Raw genomic sequence first — 23,135 nt, forward strand, 5'->3', positions numbered from 1 at the left:
AGCATCGAAAAACACACCATAAGCATAAAGAACACAATAGAAACAAAAATAAATATAAATATAAATATAAAAGCAATCCTATAAAACAGAATGTTATACCCATAGACTGACTGTATGCAGATAAAGTAGTACTATGTATGTGTATGTAGTGGTGTGGGGAGGTGGGTGGAGATGGGTGCCGGTGTTGATCAGCGTATTGGCTTGGGAGAAGTAACTGTTTTTGTGTCTCGTGCTCCTGGCCTGGATGTTGCATAGGCTCTTCCCTGATGGGAGTGGGATGATGAGTGTCCAAGGAGATGAGTGTGAAATGTTGAGTGGGTTAAGCATTGTAGTAGTCTTAAAGAGTTTAGCATCTTAAATAGATAAATCACCCTTCAAATCTCTTCCATAGATTGTATCCTGTTCAAGATTAGAGTAAGAGAAATGCCGGGCTATTTAAAGAAACAAGAAAATTATCTTCATTTTCTAATCATCCCTGGTGACAGATGATTAGAGAACTGCTAACATTGTACCATCATTTAAAAAAGAGATAATTGAGTTAATTATAGTCCACTGAGTTTAAACTTGGTGATAGGGAAATCTTTGGAATCATTTTTGAGGGACATTGGAAACATTTATTTAGAAAGATACAGATTGGTCAGTGGCAGAAAGCATGCATTTGTTAAGGGAAGGTCATGTCTGACTAACCCAATAGTACTTTTTTTGTGGGATTTACCAGCAGGATTGGTGAGAGTGGTGCACTTAATGGTGTCTGCCTGAACTTTAGCAATGATTTTAGACCATGTCCCACATGGCAGGCTGCTTAAGAAAAGATAAAGCCCACGTGATCAAGGGAAAGCAGGAAATCAAATTGAAAAAATTAGGCTCATGAGCAGTAAGCAAATGATATTCTGTAGTTCAAAAGTAGTCTTCAGTGAGATAGTACAAGCCCCAGTACACCATTCCTCATTGTTTATTGTATATACTAATGAGTTAGAAAAAACTGTAGGGACTCAAAAAGTCAGCAATGATTAAAAACCAGTCAGCCATGCAGTTGATAGTGAGAAGCAGAATTTTAAACTGTAAAGATAATCAGTAGACAGAACAATGGGAAAGGATATTCGATCTGTAGAAATTTGAGATAATGCATTTGGGGTACCACAATAAGGCACAACAAATGGGAAGATAATGAGAGGTACGATAAACATTTGAACATTGGTCTGTTTTTCTACAGATCCTTAAAGTTAGCCAGCTCAATTGATAAGTCAAGGACATAAGGAAGCCTCCTTTGTCAGCTAAAATAATATAAGCAGCACACACAAAATGCTGGAGGAACTCAGCAGGCCAGGTACCATCTATGCAAATGAGTAAACAGTCGACATTTCAGGTTGACGCCCTTCTCCAGGAGAGTTGACTGTTTACTCATTCCCAGTGATGCTCCCTGGCCTGCTGAGTTCCTCTAGCATTTTGTGTGTGTTGCTTTGGATCTCCAGCATCTGCAGATTTTCACGTGTTTGAAAAGAATACAAGTGCAGAGAAACTCTAGGACAGTAGTTAGGCCACAAACTGAGTTTTAGTCACCTCTATACAATGTATGGAAAAGATGCAGAAAATATTTACTAGGATATTGCTGGAAACACTCAAAGATTGGAGTATGGGCTGGGGTTGTTTACTTTGGTACTAAGTAGCTCTATTCCTTCTTGTGAAGACACTGGTGTGTTGACATTATAGTTAAGGGGAAGAGTGCAGAATATTAAATGGGACAAGCATTATAATAAAGAAGTTAGCATCTTTTGAAATAGATAAATCATCTTTCATACATCTTACATGGATTGTATGCTATGTAAGATTAGGTTAGAGTTCCCATGTCGAGGGGACATTTAATTAAGTATAACATTTTGAAAGGACGAACTAGGCAGAAGGACTTATTTCCTTTACAAGAGGGGTAAATATGAGGAAGTATAATAATTAAAGATTATAGATATTACAGATTAGCTCCATCTGTCACATATACATAGAAACATAAAGTCAAATGTGTTGTTTGAGCCAATGACCAATAGTGCAAATATGCACAGTGGGAAGACTGCCAGCTGCACCATGTTTTTTGGTGCCAACATACCATGCCCATGACTTACTACAAGTAATTAGTAGAAGGATTAGAGTGGAAATGTGGCAATTTTCTCCCAGAAGAGGATTGTTATGTGTTGGAATGCACTGCCTGAACACATACTCTATTAGTAAGACAGCAACATTCTGGTCACAATAGCTCCTACTGGGGTATTACTGTCTGTTTTTAAGCATAATTTTTATGATTGCAAGACCCTGCTGCACATTAAGAACTTAAGGTCCTGCACATCTACCTCATCAGCTAGTTGCTCATTGGCGGAGGAACTGAAGGAGCTGGACTTAGTGCAGATCGGGCTACTGCTGCTTGTGACAAAGAGGCGGCTGGTGCTTGAAGGAGGTGTGCATTCTAACGGCAAGCAACTATCTTAGTGGCTTTTCCTGCGATCACAAGACCCCATTGAACACTGGTGGTGTGGAATGTTGGAAGTCCAATTCATTGGTTTACTGGCGGTCGGCAGGGGCGGAGTTGGAGTCAGGGTCAGGAGCTCCACCTGAGAGCTGGAGGCTGTGTCCACACTAAAGTCTGTGCTGCCCCCAGTGTTCACTTGGCAGAAGGCAAGCTGGATTATGTTCAACTGTAGACTGCTGGAACATTCACGGAGTCAGGGGCTCAGACGATTTATTTTGCGTGTGACGGTAGTTTACTGCTATCTTATATGTGCTATATGTCTCTTTGTATTTCCTTCAGAACTAGCCTGTTTGTGAGGGCATTGGGCTAACTTTCAAGCTTTGTGGGAAAAATATTAGTGATGTGTCATTAATTACTCGTGCAGGCCACAAGTAACAGCAGTATCTTGCTGACATCCCAATAGTGATAATTAACATGCAACTTCATGAAACTTTCAGATTTCTACTGCAGATAACTGAGAATGAGGATTAATCATCTGATGATACACAACACCTGGACTACACAGCCTACGTCCCAGGGTGCTGAAAGAAGTGGTTGAAGAGATTGTGTTTGCATTAGTAATGATCCTTCAAGAATCAATAGATTCCAGCATAGTTTTGGAAGACTGGAAAACTGCAAATGCCACTCCACTCTTCAAGAAGGGAGAGAGGCAGAAGAAAGGAAAGGATCGGCCAGCTAGTCTGATCTCAGTCATTAGGAAAATGTTGGAGTTGATTATTAAGGATGTGGTTTTGGGGTATTTGGAGGCACATGATAAAATGGGCCAAAATCAGTATGGTTTCCTTAAGGAAAAATCTTGCCTGACAAATCTCGTGGAATCCTTTAAAGAAATAGCAAGCAGGATAGACAATCTGTGGATGTCGTTTACATGGACTTTCAGAAAGCCATGAGGGTGCTTAATGAGTCTATGGTATTATGGTAATGAGTCTAAGAGCCTATGGTATTACTGGGACAATACTAGCCTGAATAGAGCATTGGCTGATTGGCAGGAGTCAAAGAGTGGGAATAAAGGGAGCCTTCTCTGGTTGGACTGCCTATGACTATTGGTGTTTCACAGGAGTCTGCATTAGGGCCGATTCTTTTTATGTTATATGTCAATGATTTGGATGACAGAATTATAGTTTTGTGAGCAAATTTGTGGATGATACCAAGTGGAGGGGTAGGTAGTGTTGAGCTCGTCTAGAGGTCCATGGCTTAAAAAGAGGTTGGGAACCCCTGCCCTAATGGTTAATTTGAAGGTTGAGTTGGTGGTGAGGAATAAAAGAATTACCATACGAGAACCAATTGATAGCTCTGGGCCTGTATTCACCAGAATTCAGAAGAATTTGGGGTGATCTCATTGAAACCTATCAAATGTTGAATAGATGTGCAGAGGATGTTTCCTCTGGTGCGGGAGTCTAGGACCAGAGCAGACAGCCTCAGAGTAGAGGGACATTGTTTAGAACGGAGAAGAAGAGGAATTATTTCAGACAGAAAGTGGTAAATCTGTGGAATTTGATGAAACAGGATGCTTTGGAGGTCAAGTCATTTGGTATACTTAAGGCAGAGGCTGATATATTCTTGATTAGTCAGGGTAGGAAGAGTTATGGAAAGAATGCAGGACAATGGGTTGAGAGGGAAAATTAATCAACCATGATGGAATAGCAGACTGGATGGGCCAAATGGCCTTATTCCTCTACTATTTCTTATGGTCTTAATTATTAGCAACACCTACTTAACAGTAGTCTGTTCCGAGATGCTCTGTTAAATGTTTACCAGGACCACTCAATTCGAAGTTTCGTCATAGCCTTGAGAGACAAAGAGTGGAACTCCAGAGATGTGGGAAGAGACTGACTTTGATATCAAAGCAGAATTTACTCACCTGGAACTCTGCTAAATTTGGACTTCAATAGGAGATAGAGACTTCAGCCTCTGACCTGTTTTTATGGCCATTATGTATATGAATGAATGGCTGGTCCACTGGAATCTGACTGTGCAGCTGCCATGCAATGGTTATGCCATTCAAAGCTAAGGCATATTGGTTGGAAGTGGTCACTTTCTGGCATCTGTGCAGTTTAAGTGTCACTTTCCACATACCATTCCCTGTTTGAATGTTGTATAGGTCCTGCTCCATGCAGAATATTCACTTTCTGAGCAGTTAAAAACATAACTGAGCACCGTGCAATCACCGATGAATTCCTTCCTTTTCTGACTTTGTGACAGAAGTATTTTCCTTCAAGCAGCTGAAAGTGGTTCACTCTAGGATGATGTCCTAAGTGCACTCCTCAAGCAATGTCCTGAAGCTGAGATACAGCATAGAACACAACAGCACAGGACATACACTTTGGCCCACCATGTTGCACTGCACTTTCAACCTGCTCTAAAAACATCTAACCTTTCCCTCCAACATTACCCTCCTCCATGATGGTCAATTGTCATAACTGACAACTTTAAGAACTGGACTTTTCTACTGGCATCACAAATAAAAATCAAATTATCAGTAGCCTGTAGTTTTGTGAAATCAATAGAGCTAATCCATGGCTTATTGAGAAACCCTGACGTTAATATCAATTCTTTCAGGTTTGAGATCTATAAAATATGTTCAGTAAGATTACCTGTAATTATTTCTCAAAATTGAGCTTCCACCCCCCACATTACTGTTTAATTTTCATGATCATTTGATAATCTTTGTGAAAAACGTCTGTAACATTCAACATAGAACGTAGTACCGCACAGTACAGGCCTTTCGGCCCACAATGTTGTGCCAACATTTTAATCAACTCTAAGATCAATCTAACCATTTCTCCCACACTACCCTGCAATTTTCTTTCATCATGCCCTTATCTAAGAGTTTCTTAAATTCCCTCATGGATCTGTCTCCAGCACCATTCCTGGCAGGGTGTTCCACACTCCCACCAGTCCCTGTGAAAAGAACTTATCACTGACATCTCCCCTATACTCACCTCTAATGACCTTAAAATTATGCCGTCTTGTATTAGCCATTTCTGCCCAGGGATAAAGTCTCTGTCAACTCAATCTATGCCTTTTATCATGACTAACAACTAAACTTGGGCAGCATGGTAATGTGGTGGCTAGCACAATGCTTTACAGTGCAGGAGACCCATGTTCAATACCGACTGCAGCCTGTAAGGAGTTTGTACGTTCTCTCTGTGATCGTGTGGGTTTCCTCCAGGTGCTTCAGCTCCCTCCCGCAGTCCAAGGACTTACCAATCTTGGGAGATTAATTGGTCACTGTAAACTATCCCTTAATTAGGGTAGGGTTAAAGTGGGGATTGTTGGCAGGCACAGCTCAAAGGGCCGGATGGCCCAGTTCTGCATTGTATCCTAATAAATAAAACAGATTTCTTTCAGAGTGAGAACTCCAGTGGAATGTGATACCCACTGACGCCAGGTTAAGTTGGATCCCCTGTTACCATGTTCAATCAAACATCATTGCACATTGACCCCATTATTGAAATTTAACTCCTTGGTTCGCGTTTAGGGCACAAAAATCTCAATGAACATCTAAAATCAGGTCATTAATCTGTAAGTGCGACTTAAAGCATTGATACCAACATTTTCCATCACTTTGCTGATAATTAAGAGCTGACTAATTACATAGTAATTAAATAGATGGGATTTTTTGGGACAGGACAGATTTGGGTGATTTTATTTTTATTTATTATTTATTGAGATACAGTGCAGAATAGGGCCTTTGAGCTGCGCCACCAGCAATTCATCAATTTAATCCTAGCCCAATCACAGGACAATTTACAACAACGACCAATTAACTTACCGACCGCTTTGCGTTTGGACTGTGGGAGGAAACTGGAGCACCTGGAGGAATTCCTCACAGCCATGGGGAGAACGTACAAACTCCATACAGGCAGAGGCAGAAAGTGGAGGTGCACCAGCAGGGAGGTGCCAACATGATGCTCTTCAGGTTAGGCTCTCTGGCATGGTGAAGCTATTTCCAGTTGCATTTGGAAGGGTACATTTTACTGAGTAATTTCCTTGCAGTGGAAATTGAAACAAAGAGAAATGAGAACCACAATTACTCTTTAGTTATGGCAGGCATAAGCACAAGAAAATTGGACTGATTGGCTTATTTCTGTGGTACATATGCTACTTGATTTATTCTAAATTAAAACTGAAAAAAAAGGTTGCTAATTTTGTTCTTATTTTCTTCTAAAAAAATGGACCTAAATTATATTTATAAATATCAATTAATTCAGTTTTAAAAGTACAATACAATTCATCTGACATTTACAGATTAGGCCATTAAAACTTGAACAAGATACATCACAAATTTTAGCATAACGATTTTTGCTCAGATGTCAAACTGGCAGAATTGTTCCTTTTCCTCCTGAATCACTTAAATTTTAAATGGTACTCAATTACATCTACTTGGGTAGCCAACATCACAAAGTACTATAAAGAACTTAAAGAGTCACAGAACACCACAGCCCAGAAAGAGCCCCTTCAGCCCATCCAGTCCATGCTGACTTTTTTCATCCTGGCGCCATCAACTTGTACCAGGACCATAGCCCTTCACACACCTCTCATCCATGTACCTTTCAAAATTTCTCTTAAATGTTGCATCTATCACCTCTGCTGGCTTCTCTTTCCACACTTGCACCATCCTCTTAGTGAAGAAGATCCCTGTCAGATTCCCCCTAAGTACTTCACCTTTCACCTTGAACCTATGACCCCTCGTTCTAGTTTCACCCAACCTCATGGGAAAAACCCTATTTATATCATAATTTTGAATACCTCTATAAGATCTCCCTTCATTCTCCTACACCTCATCTTGTGTGTGTTTTTAAGATAATTTTAAGTTCAAACTTTTTTTTCAAACAGAAATAAATGTTTAAGTTACCCTGGTAAATGCATACTAACTTAGATCTTGCAGTCACTAAGGAATGGGATTATGGGAGATCTCAAAACAGATTTTCACATTGTTTTAGCAGAACCCAATGCATAGCATTTATTCTTTCTGACTTTGGTTTTAATTGAGTGCCTTCTCATGATGATGCACTGACCGCAGCAAAGTAGTAAAAGATTCATGGAAAATAGACGTAAATGATTTTGATGTAAACATGAGATTAAGGAGAGAAATGTGAACATTAGAAAAAATACATCTAATTTTTAAATGTCTTTGAGGGAATGTTAAAATCATGACTGTCTAACCGTAGTTGCAATTTGTTATGTCATTCAGCCCAGCATGAATGAAGGTTCATCTTTAAACACAAGAGATTCTCCAGATGCTGGAGAAACTCATCAAGCCAGGCAGCAACTGTGGAGGGGAATAAGCAACCAACTTTTGGCCAGCTTTGCCAATTACAGGAAGAATCACGTGCAAGTGGTTGAATTTCATAAGAAACCATTGTTTTCAGAACTGGCATATGTTGTGAAATTTGTTAACTTTGTGGCAGCAGTACAATGCAATTCACGATAATATAGAAAAAGACTCTGAAATTACAGTGTGTGTATATATATAAAATAGTTAAATTAGATGTACAGATGTACCATGGAGAGCATTCTGACAGACTTCATCACTGTCTGTTATGGGGGAGGGGGTGGAAACTACTGCACAGGATCAAAAGAAGCTACAGAAAGTTGTAACATTAGTCAGCTCCATCATGAGTAACAACCTCCATAATACCCAAGACATCTTGAAGGAGCAGTGCCTCAGAAAGGTAGCATCCATTATTAAGGACTCTCATCATCCAGGGCATGCCCTCTTCTCACTGTTAACATCAGGTAGGAGGTACAGAAGCCTGAAGACACACACTCAGTGATTCAGGAACAGCTTCTTCCCCTCTGCCATCTGATTTCTAAATGGATATTGAGCCAATGAACACTACCTCACTTTTTTATTATTTCTATTTCTGCACTATTTTTAATTTAACTATTTAATATACCTATGTCCTTACAGCATTTCATTTATTTATTCTTGCTTCTATATTTTATCATGTATTGCATTGTACCGCTGCTGCAAAGTTAACAAAGTTCACCGCGTAAGCCAGTGATATTAAACTTGATTCTGATTCCTGATAAGTAGTGCAAAAACAGAAATAAAAAAGTAGTGAGCTGTGAGTAGTGAGCTGGTGTCCATGGGTTTGGTGTCCATGGGTTATTGTCCATTTAGGAATCGGATGACAGAGGGGAAGAAGCTGTTTCTGAATCGCTGAGTGTGTGCCTTTAGGCTTCTGTACCTCCTACCTGATGGTAACAGTGAGAAAAGGGCATGCCCTGGCTGCACCGTTTCATTAGCTAGTTCCAGAACAGCACACCTAGGGTGTCCTATTTCCTATGTTACCGGGCAGTGTTGATTTGGAGCCTCCAGACTGGGTTTTGAGAGAGGCAATGAGGATTGCTGCAACATTAAAAAGGATCCTATAGTCTATTCAGATTTAAATTAAAACTTCAAGGCTTTTTAAAGAGAGCCTGAAACAGTCCCACGGAAATAAGTTTCTAATCAATGTGCAAAATCAGTTTTGTTGACAATTAGTTAATTTTATAACTAAATATAGACTGCTAACCTACTTCACTTGGGCCCGATGTTAAAATAGCCCCAGCGATCTCAATAAAGCCCTGAAAACTTATCAAAACCAGCCCCACAAAGTTCACCAGCGGTAGTTCTAAAACAGCACTAGCACGCTCCTTTATGTAACACAGAGGTCTCAGGCACAGCAGGTGCTGGGTATCGTATTTCCCATGTTACTGGCCAGTGATAGCAAGCACTGAGTGGGTCTCTGTTCTGTGTACCTCTGACACTACATACAGAAGGAGTGTAGAATTGGAGAGTCATCAGGCTGAGGAACAGATCCACACCAATTGAGCAACCATTTACACCACTGCTACTACTCCATGCTGTCGCAATTCAGCTGTTCATCCAGAAATGTTAAATATTTAGTAAATACCAACCTTCACCATCCCATTCAATCAGTGCTTTTCAGATTCCAATCACTCTCTGGGTGAAAAAAATTCTACCTGGTTTCCCCTTTGAACCTTTTGCCTGTTGTCCTAAACCCGTGACTTCTAGTTCCAGTTCTGTTCTGTGTAAGATGGTTTCTCGTCTCCCATCTCTGCTCCTCGTACTTTTGCATACCTCTGCCTGTCCCCTGTCAGCCTGCTCTTTCCCAAAGAAAAGAAACCACTGCAGAATTATTTTGAATCCATCCCAGTGATGCACCATCAATAACTCACTCTGAGACGTAAAGGCGAGATATCGGCTTTTATTGACCGGAAGAAGGAACAAGCAGTGAGTGACCACCATACTACATCCTGGAGACTGAGAGGCCGGGCTCAGGCCTCAATCGCCTTTATACCGGGGTCTGTGGGAGGAGCCACAGGAGCAGTCAGCAGGGGGCATGTCCAGACAGGTATATGTAGTTCACCAGCAACACTAACAAATGTGCCCACAAGGACACTGGACCCCAAGGTATACACCCACTGCTGCAGCTTCCTCCAGATTGACTGCAAAGGTTAAACGACCCTTTTCATTGTCATTTCCCAGGCCAACAACCTCAGAACTGGCTCGCTAACTGTACCTAATCATTGATCGGCCGTAATACTTGCAAACTTGACACCAAGCTCCAGAACCACACTCTATTCTGAGCCCTGTCATGAGAAGAGATTCCCAGATGGACCAAGGAAAGGTTTCAAGCATGGGTTCAGAGCCTCCTTGAGGAAATACAATATCCCCACCAGGCAAAGGAAACTATACATATTTCAAAAAAAAAGATGCGCGCAGGATATCGCTTCTTTGTATCAAGGACTCCTGAGGCAGAAAGTTGTTGGGGAATGTTACGTTTGAACAGTGGAGCAGGCTCGTTCGCTGGACTTGCTAATTCTGCTGCTACTCCTTGTGGTGTAATGGTCTCTTCTGGGAGTCAGCATGAACCTGATGGGAAGAATAGTCTCCATCCGTGTTGTAATTACGAAGCAAGAAAGGAAAATCTTTGGGGAGACTTCCAAAAAAGTAGGGAGGAAATCTGAGCACAGAGGAACCTGACACAGGGAATTTAAGCCAGCACGATTATCAGGCAAAAGAGGTTTGTCAGATGAATTCGTAGCAGGCATTGAGAGTGGGTGTGGAGAGGTCTTAGAAAGGACTAAGTGAGAAGAACATTTCTGAAACTAACTGGAAGCCTAGAAACCTACTGCAGCTTAGAAACAAAAAGGAATAAACTTGTGTGATTGCAATATAAACTGAAATATTTGAATAATTCATTATTTGTGGAAGGTAGAAAGTTAATGAAGATTTGGCTAGTTGTTTCGGTAGGCAGGGTCCGAAGTTGCACAGAACCTGCATACTGTCAAATTCACTTTGACTCCCACTACTGTCCGTAAGGAGATTGTATCCGTGACCGCATGGTTTCCTCCGGGTGCTCCAGTTTCCTCCTATTGTCCAAAGATGTACTGGTTATTGGCTAATCGGTCATTGTAAATTGTCCTTTGATTAGGGTAGGGTTAATTTGGGGATTCCTGGGCAGTGCGCTCAAATCGCTGGAAGGGCCTATTTCATGGTATAGCTCAATAAATAAATTAATAACGATGGAGCTCTGGAATCAGAATTGGGTTTAATCACTGACATAGGTCACGAAATTTGTTGTTTTGTGGCTGCAGTGCTGTCCATACATAAAAATTGCTGTAAATAACCATAGGAATCTATAAAAATATAAAAAAATAGTTTAAAAAGAGAGCAAAATGGTGAGGTAGTGTTCATGGTCTGTTCAGAAATCTGATGGCAGGGAGGAAGAATCTGTTCCTAAAATGTTGAATGCGCATTTTTAGGCTCCTGTACCTCCTCCCCGTTGGTAGTAATGAGAAGAGGGCATGTCCTGGATGGAGAGAGTACCTTCTCGAGGAACTGCCTCTTAAAGGTGTCCTCAATGGTGGGGAGCCTAGTGCTTATTATGTAGGAGGCTAACTTTACAACCCTCCGCAGCTCTTTATAGTCCTGTGTATCGGGGCTTCTCTGCCAGACAGGGAACGCTTTGGCACAAGGTGGAGCTGAAAGTTTCAGTTCCAGAGCGATGAAGTGAAGCCGGAGAACTTCAGACTCATTTCATTCCAATGTTCAGTAAGCTGTTGGAGGATGCGGGAAGAGCTTTACAATTGAAAGAACATGTCATCAGCACAAGGAGGCTGGCCAATTAAAAGCAAATAAAACAAAGCACTCAGTGCTGCTTTAAAACAGTTTCTTAAATTGGTTAGGCTGTAATTACATAGAGGCGTTGATCTGCAGTATGATTGTTTCTAAAACGAGGGCAGCTCCTTCACAGAAACTTCGACCTAATGATTACAGTGATTTAGGAAATGTTGTGTAGTTATCTCCACAATTGCAAACGGTCATCTTCATGTCAAATAGTTCTTACCTCATTATGTATATTCCAATTATGTTTTTATATGGATTGTCAAGTGTCTGATTTTTTATCTTGGGTCTATGATTTTCTTACGGTAGTTCTTTGGCGTAAAATCAACAATCTGAGAATTCAAAATAATTTCTGAATTTTAGCTAACAAAGATATTGTGTGGATACAACAGCAATAGATATTCTTGATGCCGTAGCAGTAGAAAATCACCAGGTTTCAGTCAAAGTGAAATCAGTTCTTATCTAATCACCCTGTGGAAATAGATAGGTGGGTAGTTCACAAATCATCCATAAACTGCCTCTACCAACAGGCTATGCTTTTAATTTGATTTCCTAAGCAAAACAGAATGCCATCTTCTGAAAATGGTGCGGCATTTAAAATTGCAGATCAAGTTTAAAATCCATTACTACTTGAACCACAGACTTGCCCAGTTGAGTGTCTTCCCTTGCAATGTTGGAGGCAGATGATGCTCAAAGGGGCAAGGCTTTTCCTATTTTGTGCTTTTTCTAAACATTTTTATGAAAAGGTTAGGATTAAAGTTTAACTTGATTTGTCACATGTACATGCAGTGAGATGTGCCATTTGCACCACATCAGTGAACAGAGCACCCACAAGTGTCACCACACCTTTGGCATCATTCCCAAACCATAAATTTATGGTTAGTTCACTCACCCCAAACCATAAATGTGGAGGAAACCAGTGCATCCGGAGGAAGGAAACCCACGTGATCGCGTGAAGTACGTACAAACTCCTTCCAGGTCGCAGTGGGAACTGACCCCCAAACTGTGATCACTGCACTCTAACAGAGCGAGAGAGGACCAGAACTCCTCCAGGCCGGGCAAGAGAAACCAACACAGCCTCATCCTGGGCTTCCACCCTACCCCAGCTATAGAACCCTCCCAAATCTATCTCAGCCTCAGGCCTGTCCACTACCATTCACAGCCGTCTTGTGCCCAACCAGTCTCTTACTATGACCTACTGGCAAGTTACTGCTGCCTAGTATTTAAGGTTGTGCAGTTGAATGCCAAGCAGCTAAAAACCTTCTAAGCAGCTACCCCACACCACCCCCTCCCCAACTATTCCAACTTCTCTGAAAATTATTCACTTGTACAGAATTTGGAAGCATCACTGGAAAGGCCAGAGCTTAGGTTCCCTTCTGGAAAGCACTACTTCATGCTATCTTCGAAGTTTCTTCCCCCCCCCCCAGTTAATCTGATCAACCATTTTAGTTTCCTTTTCACCAACCCCGTCTATCACTGAAGTCATTGCACTGTACTGTTAACACTGCATAGCAAGTTCCTAATACATATAGATGGGAAATAAAGTTGATCTTTAATCCAACAGCTACACCCAAACTGCCTTTGTGAAGGTCCCGGGGAGCTGCTTTCTTCAACCGCTGCTGTTCCTGCGGTGCTGGTACTCCCAGCAAAGCTGAGAGACAGGCAGCTCCAGGAGTTGGCCCCTGTACCGATGAAGGAAGCACACATATTATCCATGCGAGGATGGTACGCGACATGAGGGAGACCTATAGTTCCCATGCACCAGTTGCTCTTATCCGTCTTGGGGGCAGAGTCATTGCTTTGGGAGGTGCTAGTGGTGCCAGTGTGAATAAGCGCAGTACATTTCATGATGATGTGCACTGTGGCTATCTCTATTTACACTCATCAACCACTTTAAACATACAATGGAGGCTATGAGCATTTAGGCAAGCGGACGGGGTCCCATCCAAATGAGACCTCAAGAAGTTGATGGAGTTTCAATTGGATAGAAACAGCTTAAAACAAAGTAAAGCAGTAAAGGTAGACTCATTCACTGGTGGAATAAACTGGGTTCAACAGAACAATAAGATAATTAATTTCCCCTTCTCGTTTACAGTGGTCAATAAAACAGCAGGCTGTGAGCAATAGAATCTAACTGCTGTTACAGGAGCAGAAACCAATTTCAAGTAATGATTTCCCAATTCAATGTCAGGAGAGACACTGAGCTCATATTCATAACACAGAAAGGCAGCTCTACAATTGCAAAACTGTAGCTTGTGTAGGAGCCAATGAATCTATTTTCTGGTGCATGTTTATTATGGGTAATTTGTCATTGGTGGGCATGGTAGAAGCAAATGGGTATAGTCAGATTTTCACCTTGACTATTATAGTGCCATTAGTTTTTAGTTAGAGAGAGACTTAGTAGGGGACTCGGATATTTTTGTATTGACTGCTATATCGCTAATTTGGTTACATTAACTTTGCTTATTTCACTATCGCTATGCTGGTTTTGTTAGTTTTTTTTATCACTATATAAGATAGTTTGTCTTTGCTGGTTTCATAATAAAGGATCTAACATTCTTTTTTGACTTGAAACTTAGTTATTTGGAAGTGTGTCATGTAGTGTCAATTCCCTCACCCAGTCTCTCAGCAGATCTGGTTTGGTTTTTTTAAGTAACCTCTACAGTTTGTGATTCCTGAGCATCAAACTGTGTGGTAAATTCTGCCACAGGGGAGTTATTCCCGCCAACGTTAACCCCAAATCAATAGTTAAAGGAGGTTATCTGGTCATTTGATGCTGAGGATCAAGGCCTGGGGTGGGGGTGGGGGGGGGGGGGGGGCATTGGCCAGAGTCCCAAACCTCCAAATCTCTGCAAGTCTGCTGGGATGGTTGAAGGCTCGATATAAAGTCTGAAACCAGGGCTGGAGAACAAAGTAATGGACTGTCTTGGCATTGGAGGACTATGTATATGTACATGGATGGAAGGGAGGGAAGGGGTTTACTTTGCAGACATTGTTTCGTTACTTGTGTATTTAATACTTCAGAAATATTTGAGTAATCTGGTGGGTGCATGTACATTAATATATATATAGTTTGATTAAGCATTCTTGTTCATTTAAATAATTCATTACATGTATAAATATGTGAAATACATATGTCATCATGCTACCATGTGATACACGCGTGCTTCGCTTGAAGTAAAACACAAAATTAGACTCACATTTTGGACTCTTGTATCTTCCTTTGAGTTAGTTTAATGTTTTGAAGTTACAAAGCATAACATTTTGTGTTGTTCTGCTGGGCACTGTAGGCATGCCATGTTGGAGCCGGAGTGTGTAGCAGCAATTGTGGGCTGCTCCCCAGTGCACTCTCTGGTGGGTTGAGTTGTTAACACGAACGGCCTATTTCCATGCACACGTGAGAAACAAACTTGCATCTTGCATTTTCAAAGAGTGTTTGTGGGAGCTTTCTCTGTATAGTCTAGGTGCTGCAATTCATACACTATAATAGTGATTAAAAGGACAATATCCAGTGGCAGACCTTTCCCAGCACTCCAGTAGTAAGCGAGGTGTAGCTCCCTCACGTTTGCGCTCTGAGCAAGATCTGATTACTGACCAATTGTTTAGCTGTACATAGAGCAGTAAAGCCAACAATGATTTCTACTTGGAAAAACTATTCAATGTTTGTACAACTTTGGAATATCCCAAAAGTACCAATGAACAACACTATTCATTGTAAAGGAAGTTCGTCACTCACCCACGGACATCTTATTTTTGGCTTAGCATCCTTCATTTCCTTTGCAAATGTGAAAAGATTGACTTCTTTGTATGGTTTTTGTACAAAGTGTCATTTGGTTTGTCTGAGCAACCGAATTATAATTAACCTCCAAGCCACATTAACAAATATTTCTTGCTGGCTTTCCCCTCTCTTCATCTCAAGCGTCTGCAGTATGGTTCTGTGCAGTATGGTGATTGCTTTGCCATTCCCCACCCTAGTACCAGAGGGAGCATGGGGTCCACAGTAAACCCGGCTCCTTTCTGTTCCCGACATTCCCTTTGTCTTTCTGGCTAGAAAGTATACACCTGAACATCGAATGGAGTCAACAATCAGGAACTGCAATATTGGCATGGTTTCCCATTCGGAACACACTGGGCCCTGAGATCAATTACACTCTAACCCTGGCTAATACAGGTGAAGGCAGAACCTGGAGTTATTCTGGGTCAGTTATCCTATAGGTATAATCATTGCACTTTAACTCTGATCATCAGCTTCCCATCCATCAAAGTTTATCAGCACTGCCCTGGATAGGGAATTCAGCAGTGAAGCAACACTTACTGTAGACTTCGAAGCAAAATGCTCTCAGAGATCTAGTGATCTGTGCAGTGAGAATTTCCAAAACTTCAAAGTTCAAAGTAAATTTATTATTAACGTACAAACACGTCACCATATACAACCCCGAGATTCATTTTCCTGCAGGCATTCACAGCAGAACAAACGTGAAAGACTGACATACAACCAATGTTCAGAAGAAGACAAGGTGTGCAAATAAATAAATAATTAGACAGATCAACAACTAAGTATATAATAACTAGATAGATAGACGATTAGATAGATAAATAAATAAATCATGCGGAGAACATGAGTTGTAGAGTCCTTGAAACTAAGTCTATTAGTTGTGGATTCAGTTCAGTGTTGAGGAGAGTACAGTTGTCCATGGTGGTTCAGGAGCCTGATGGTTAAATGGTGCTTCTTTTAGTGTTAGAGGTTATTAAGTTATAATATCGTTCTATAATCTCAATTATGCCTGATGAACTGAAAGGTAACATTTTAAAGAATTGAAAAAAATAAAGTGTTGAGGGCATATAATTTGTCAATACCTGAAATTCTTGTCAATTTTACAGATTTATATGGATAAAGGAGCTGAAGTCCCCTCCTTCCATTTCTCTTCATCCCATTTCCAAAACAGAACAATTGATAGCAATTGCTGTGTTTTCACACTCACCTTTACGTAAGCATAAAGCAGATGGTGCTGTCAGTCTTTTTTTTCATTTTAACTATGAACATTCTCCATCCAAAAATAGACCAATAAAAATCAACAATTACAGATCACTTGTACCGCCATTTGTAGTTAGACAAAGATATCCAGCCCCTTGAAATAATTTATGTTTAATGATCTAATTACAAATTATAATGATATGCATAAGAGCTTCTTTATGCTTATCCCAGTTTAATGCAAAGAAGGTACAAGAATTGTATGTGTGGTGAGAGGGAGGGGGCGGAAGAGACAGTGAGACATACATTTATATGGGGGGAGGGGCCCTTGTCTGACACGACTTGTTCCATCTGACACTTTTCCACCAATGCAATATTTTGGCTTGGTATAGCAAATAAGATGGAAGACAATCTTGCAAGCTCAAAATACTTGAGCTACCCCCGTCAAAGTTTTAGGATTTGGAAGTTGCTGCTCTCAAAAGCATTCCATAAAACAAGAAAGTGATTTGGTGATTTATGTACATAACAGTTACTCAGAATGCTCCAGAGCCTAACAATTACTATTTGAAAGTTGCTAACTATTTAAAATGCAACTTTTAAATGATTAGAAATACCATATCCATTCAGATAATGATTCCAGCTACAAGGATGTTCTGGGCTTGCCAGAATTAAGAGTTAACATTACATAAGCTGAGGGTTGAGCATTTGTTTCTTTCTTTTCTTTTTCAATCTTTTTATTGAATTTCATATATATATAAAAAAACATAACATAATAATGAATAGGTTATAAATGCATAAGACTTGAAATTGAATTAATAGTAGGATAACAATATCCTATTAAAATATCAACAGAAAAACATAGTAATTATCAATCAAGTCTATAATAATTATATGAAAAAAATAAGAATAATCATCAAAAGAAAAAGAAAAACTTATAAAAATACAAGCAAAAAATATATATTAAGAGAAAAAAAAATACTAAACTAAACTAACATGGGCAATAATAACAGTTTATTTGTATATTATAGTGCCAAAAACTCCGGAACTCCATACCAGAACAAGAATAGACAGAAAGAAGAGGTCAAATTAATTCATATGAAAATGTCGAATGAACGGTCCCCAAGTTTCTTCAAATTTAACTGATGAGTCAAAAATAGTGCTTCTAATTTTTTCCAAGCTCAGATAAGAAATAGTTTGAGAGAGCCACTGAAATGTGGTAGGAGGATTTACTTCTTTCCGAGCATTTCAACTGTGATATGTTTCATGAACTGAGTATTTTCTTTCAACTTGGATGCGAAGTTAAATTATTTATGGATATGATCAATTAGAGTAAAAACAGGAAATGCTGGAAACGTTCAGCAAATTGGGTCACATCTGTGAGAGGAGAAAAAGGGTTAACATTTCAGGCTGAAATGTTAATTCTGTTTCTCTTCCCATTGATGCAGTCTAATCTGTTGAGAATTTCCAACAGTTTCTGTTTTAATTTTAGATTTCCAGACTTGTTCATGATCAATTAGGGGTTCAGTGATTTACTTACAAATATTTTTAATAGCCACTTCATGTGAGGAAAATGCAGCTAACCTGATTATTTTCACTTGCAATAGCTGTGAGATATCATTGCAAAATCACCAGGCCCTGCATAATGGAAAGAAAAAAACTTAACAAGCTGCTGACTCAGTCTTTTTCCAGAATACAGATCTATCAACTAATATATTCTAATAGCAAGTTACACTACTGCATGTTAGAAAGTTAATCCTAACTAGTTAAGGAGATTCACCAATCTTTCCTTTTTGAAAACTCCTGATTAGTATCCCAATGCTGGTGGGAAAACAAAATTTACAAAACACCTACTGAAAAGAAACTAGCTTTGTTATTCTGCTGACAAATTAATTATGTGCTGGAATAGAAAAATTAGTGGTTTTCTCAATTCCCATAAAAGTGTAGAGTGAGTTGATAAATAGCCACAATCCAGCTGCCATGTCAAATATGATCTCCTTTTAAACAAGAGTATTAATTAAAGCTAGGTTACAAGGTTATCTTTTGGCTGATTAATACAAATTGAGCTGCTTAAAGGTTCAGCAGTCAGAAATGTAAATGGTATGAATATTTAAACAGGTGCTGGCTGATAGCAGAACATAAATGACATTACCAAGATAATTTAGAGAGGTCACAGGTCCTTTACCCTTCTGACTGTTGTGATATGATTGCTGAGTCCATCAAAGTCAAAAACTTAAATATTTCACTTTCTAGTAGATGACTCATATTGTACTGTTTTACCAAACTGCACCAGCTCGGCAGGCACATATCATGTAGTTGCTCAGAGTCCATTTAAACCTCTGTTGTCAAATGGCTCTTCATCGACTCTTTAACAATAATCTAAAAGGAATGACTCATACTTTCGTTAAACCTCAGAGGAAAAAAAATTCAAAGATTACCCTTCCCCTTTTACTTCCAGTGTGAAGCTGCAAATCCAGAAACATAAATCAACTTGTGCATTGTTTGCAGTTGTGTTTGCCATTTCATTTCACTTGTCTAAAATTGAATCTCTCATGTGTGGTGGTAAACTGCCGCACTCTTGGCAGGGGATCACAAACAACCCTACTTTGCACTGATGATCTTTATCTTGTTATTTCATGCTCTCATTATTTATTGCTGTTTATTTATATTTGCATTTGCACGGTTTGTTGTCTTCTACACTCTACTTGATCTTTCATTGATCCTGTTAGTTACTATTCTATAGATATACTGAGCATGCTCATAGGAAAATGAGTCTCAGGATTGTATGTGGTGACCTGTACAGGTATGTACTCAGAAAATAAAATTTACTTTGAACTTTGTACTTTCCACTTTCAAACTCAACTCATATGTTCTAGGCAAATTGAACAGTGCTACGTTCAAAACAGTTTTTTAAACTAAGTTTCTCAACATAATTAATTTCCCCGTCATAATGAAGCAAAATGGATTTCATTCTGTATGTTTTACAAGTAGTAAAAGGCAGAAGAGAGCAAAGTGCTTCGATCAACTCAAAGTGATCAACCCAATGTGAAATCCAGCAATTCGTCAGGCAATAACCATCAAACAAGTACAGTATAGAGAAATGTTCACATGCACACATTATGCAAGGTGCAGAAGCAGCAGGAGGGCAGCAGTGTTAGTTCTGGTGTCACCACCTTCTGGAGGACCACTGATTATCCTAACCTAATCTTCATTCCTCCAATTCCCTCCATTTATCTCAGAGGCCACCGCCGATAAAGTAGACAGTCCAAAATTTGCTCCTTGATACAGACTTTTGGCCAAAATGCCAGCAATGAAGCTCAAAGATCAAACCTGGTTAGTACTGCTTCAGGCCTCCGCCACGAGCAGTCCAGTGCACGGTGTGAATGGAGCAGAAACACACCCAAGATATGTCCACAAGTTGTTCTTACAAAAGTAAGATAAGCTTAAAGTACAGTAGCTGTTTCTTATTACCTGAATTTGCCAAAACTTGTTCCCTAGATACTTATAAATACAAGTTATATTCTAAAACTTGTATGCAACAAAATTACACTATATGGACTCCTTTTTCTCTGATGATACGACCCTATTCATATTCATCCTTTTAAGAATGGACCACTGAACTAATAACATAAATCTGGACATTATAAGTCTAGCATTAAAAAATGAAAAGCCTCTTTAGTCATGGATTAGTTTGGCAATAGTCCTCTCCTTCCCTCTCATTATTTCCCATAAATTGGTACAAATGAAAGCATTCCCCTCCATTTTCTGACAGGATATTTTCTTGTTGCAAATTAGAAAATTAAACAGACTTTTGATTAACAAGCATTAACAACATATTTAAGAACAGTTCTACAGCAATCAGAAACAGAAATTATCTTTTTTTAAAATGTTATGTTAAAAACAGCACAGCATGTTGTAAATTGGCACGGGGATAGTTACACTATTCTGTAAAAACTCAGAGCTACAGAAAAATGAACAAAATTGCCAAAGACCCCATCCAGGGGTTATGAGCTTAAGACATTATGCAAGCAGGCAGACAATCTCTGAAGACTATTGATAACGGCTTGGGTCGCGTGTCTTTGTAAAACACTGCCCAGAAGGTGACAATGGCAAACTACTTCTGCAGGAAAAATTGCCAAGAACAATCACGTTCACCATGATCATCTATGTCATATGACACTGCACATAATAATAATGGGCTTATTAAGATGATGTTGCAAATAAATAATGCTATTCATCTACAACCACTCTTTGCCTTTTGTGGGCAAACCAGTTCTGGATTCACAGAGCAATGTCCCTTGGATCCCATGCCTCCTTACTTTCTCTTGCATGAGGTACCTTATCAAATGCCTTGCTGAAATCCATATACACTACATCTACCTTCATCAACGTATTTAGTCACATCCTCAAAAAATTCAATCAGGCTTGTAAGGCACGACCTGCTTTGACAAATCCATGCTGACTATTCCTAATCATATTATGCCTCTCCAAATTTTCATAAACCCTGCCTTTCAGGATCTTCTCTATCAACTTACCAACCACTGAAGTAAGACTCACTGGTCTATAATTTCCCGAGCTATCTCTACTTTCTTTCTTGAGTAAGAGGACAACATCTGCAACCCTCCAATCCTCCGGAACCTCTCTCATCCCCATTGATGATGTAAAGGTCATTGCCAGAAGCTCAGCAATCTCTTCCCTTGCCTCCCACAGTAGCCTGGGGTACATCCCAGTGACTTATCCAACTTGATGCTTTCCAAAAAGCTCCAGCACATTCTCTTTCTTAATGTCTATATGCTCTAGCTTTTCAGTCCGCTGGAAGTCATCCCTACAATTGCCAAGGTCCTTTTCCATAGTGAATACTGAAGCAAAGTATTCATTAAGTACTTCCGCTATCTCTGGTTCCATACACACATTTCCAACTGTCACATTTGATTGGTCCTATTTGCTTATGTCTTATCCTCTTGTTCTTCACATACTCATAGAATGCCTTGGTGTTTTCCTTTATCCTGCTCGCCAAGGCCTTCTCATGGCCCCTTCTGGCCTTCCTAATTTCATTCTTATACTCCTTCCTGCTAGCCTTATAATTTTCTAGATCTCTATCATTGCCTAGTTTTTTGAACCTTTTGGATCCTTTTCTTCTTGACTAGATTTTCAACAGCCTTTGTACATCATGGTTCCTGTACCCTACCATCTTTTCCCTGTCTCATTGGAATGTACCTATGCAGAACACCACGCAAATATCCCCTGAACATTTGCCACATTTCTGCTGTACATTTCCCTGAGAACATCTGTTCCCAATTTATGCTTCCAAGTTCCTGCCTGATAGTTTTATCTTTCCCCTTACTTCAATTAAATGCTTTCCTAACTTGTCTGTTGCTATCCCTCTCCACTGCTATGGTAAAGGAGATAGAATTGTGATCACTATCTCCAAAATGCTCTCCCACTGAGAGACCTGGCACCTGGCCAGGTTCTTTTCCCAATTCCAGATCAAACTTGCTTCTGATTTGGATAATAACTGTCGATAGTTCCTTCTTGTTGATAACTTTTCATTATCCCAGGAAAAGTCACAATGTAGTTAACAGCCAAAACATCACAGCAGGACTGAAAAATTTACATGTCATGAAATACTGATGATTTTGCAATGAAGAGACCTTTGTACATTTCAAATGCCCATGACTTCAGCAATCTTAGAAATCTAATTAAAATACTTCATTTTATTGGAACACTAATTGAATGGGCACTTCACTTTTCAATAACATACTGATCCCAAACTCTGAAGTAACCTCTCTGCTCTGCACATTACTTTGCCTTTGTTTGACTCTTACCGGGTGGCATTTCTGGGAAGTCAGCTGTCTTTTAATGCCTGTCAGGTGACCACTTCTCATCCTCCGGCTTCGGCAGTAACTGCTGATGGTTTGCTTGGTTACAGAGCACAGAACCAAGTGGCAAAGTCCCCGGTGTCCAACAGCTTATCAATCACCTTGTTGTTACTTTGGAATTGCTTCATGGCATCACTACTGGAGAACTTAATACAGCTACAGCATGTGCATCTACTAACAGTGACGGAAATAACTGATGTATTTCCAGGCCATAATAAAACAGAGTAACTTCAAGCTAGTAAATAAGTGTCCAGTCATATCATTCATTGAGGGAATGTATCATTAATGTGTTCTTGAGCTGTACTTACCCACAGTGTGGATCCTCCCAAAACCACCCTCCCCTATATTTTATTCTTTTCAGCCCAAGTCCAAATGGGGACAAGAACCGAATTCCAGAGAAGAAAATGAACATCTATGTCAACATCAAGGCATTATTTGACAGGATTAAAATTTATCCCACTGAGGCTATAGGTGAAAATTCTCCTGAGGTTGGTCACCCCTGGTACAAACAAATGTTGTTGCTTTGTGCTTAGACAAATCTGAGTCTCAGGAAATTGTTGTAAAAGTTCTTCATTCAGCCCCTAGGCTCAGCCTCCCCAGAAGCTTCAATATATAGATCTGCTTGAGTAT

The 23,135-nt window shown here is 39.8% G+C and overlaps 1 protein-coding gene across 3 annotated transcripts in view; it reads right to left on the reverse strand.

Moving 5' to 3' along the window:
• epb41l3a (erythrocyte membrane protein band 4.1-like 3a) overlaps nucleotides 1–23,135 on the reverse strand; it is a 311,655-nt gene that overhangs the window by 184,147 nt on the left and 104,373 nt on the right. Inside the window, exon 2 of one of the 3 annotated variants that reach the window (XM_059983609.1) lies at nucleotides 18,211–18,233. The exons of 1 other annotated variant lie outside the window; for it this stretch is intronic. The gene's annotated coding sequence lies outside the window, so the exon portion shown is untranslated. Of the gene's footprint in view, nucleotides 1–18,210; nucleotides 18,234–22,451; nucleotides 22,661–23,135 lie in introns of those variants that run through there. One more of the 3 variants, XM_059983617.1, reaches the window with a different exon arrangement.

Source organism: Hypanus sabinus, chromosome 1 (assembly GCF_030144855.1).
Source record: "Hypanus sabinus isolate sHypSab1 chromosome 1, sHypSab1.hap1, whole genome shotgun sequence".
Taxonomy (NCBI): Eukaryota; Metazoa; Chordata; class Chondrichthyes; order Myliobatiformes; family Dasyatidae; genus Hypanus; species Hypanus sabinus.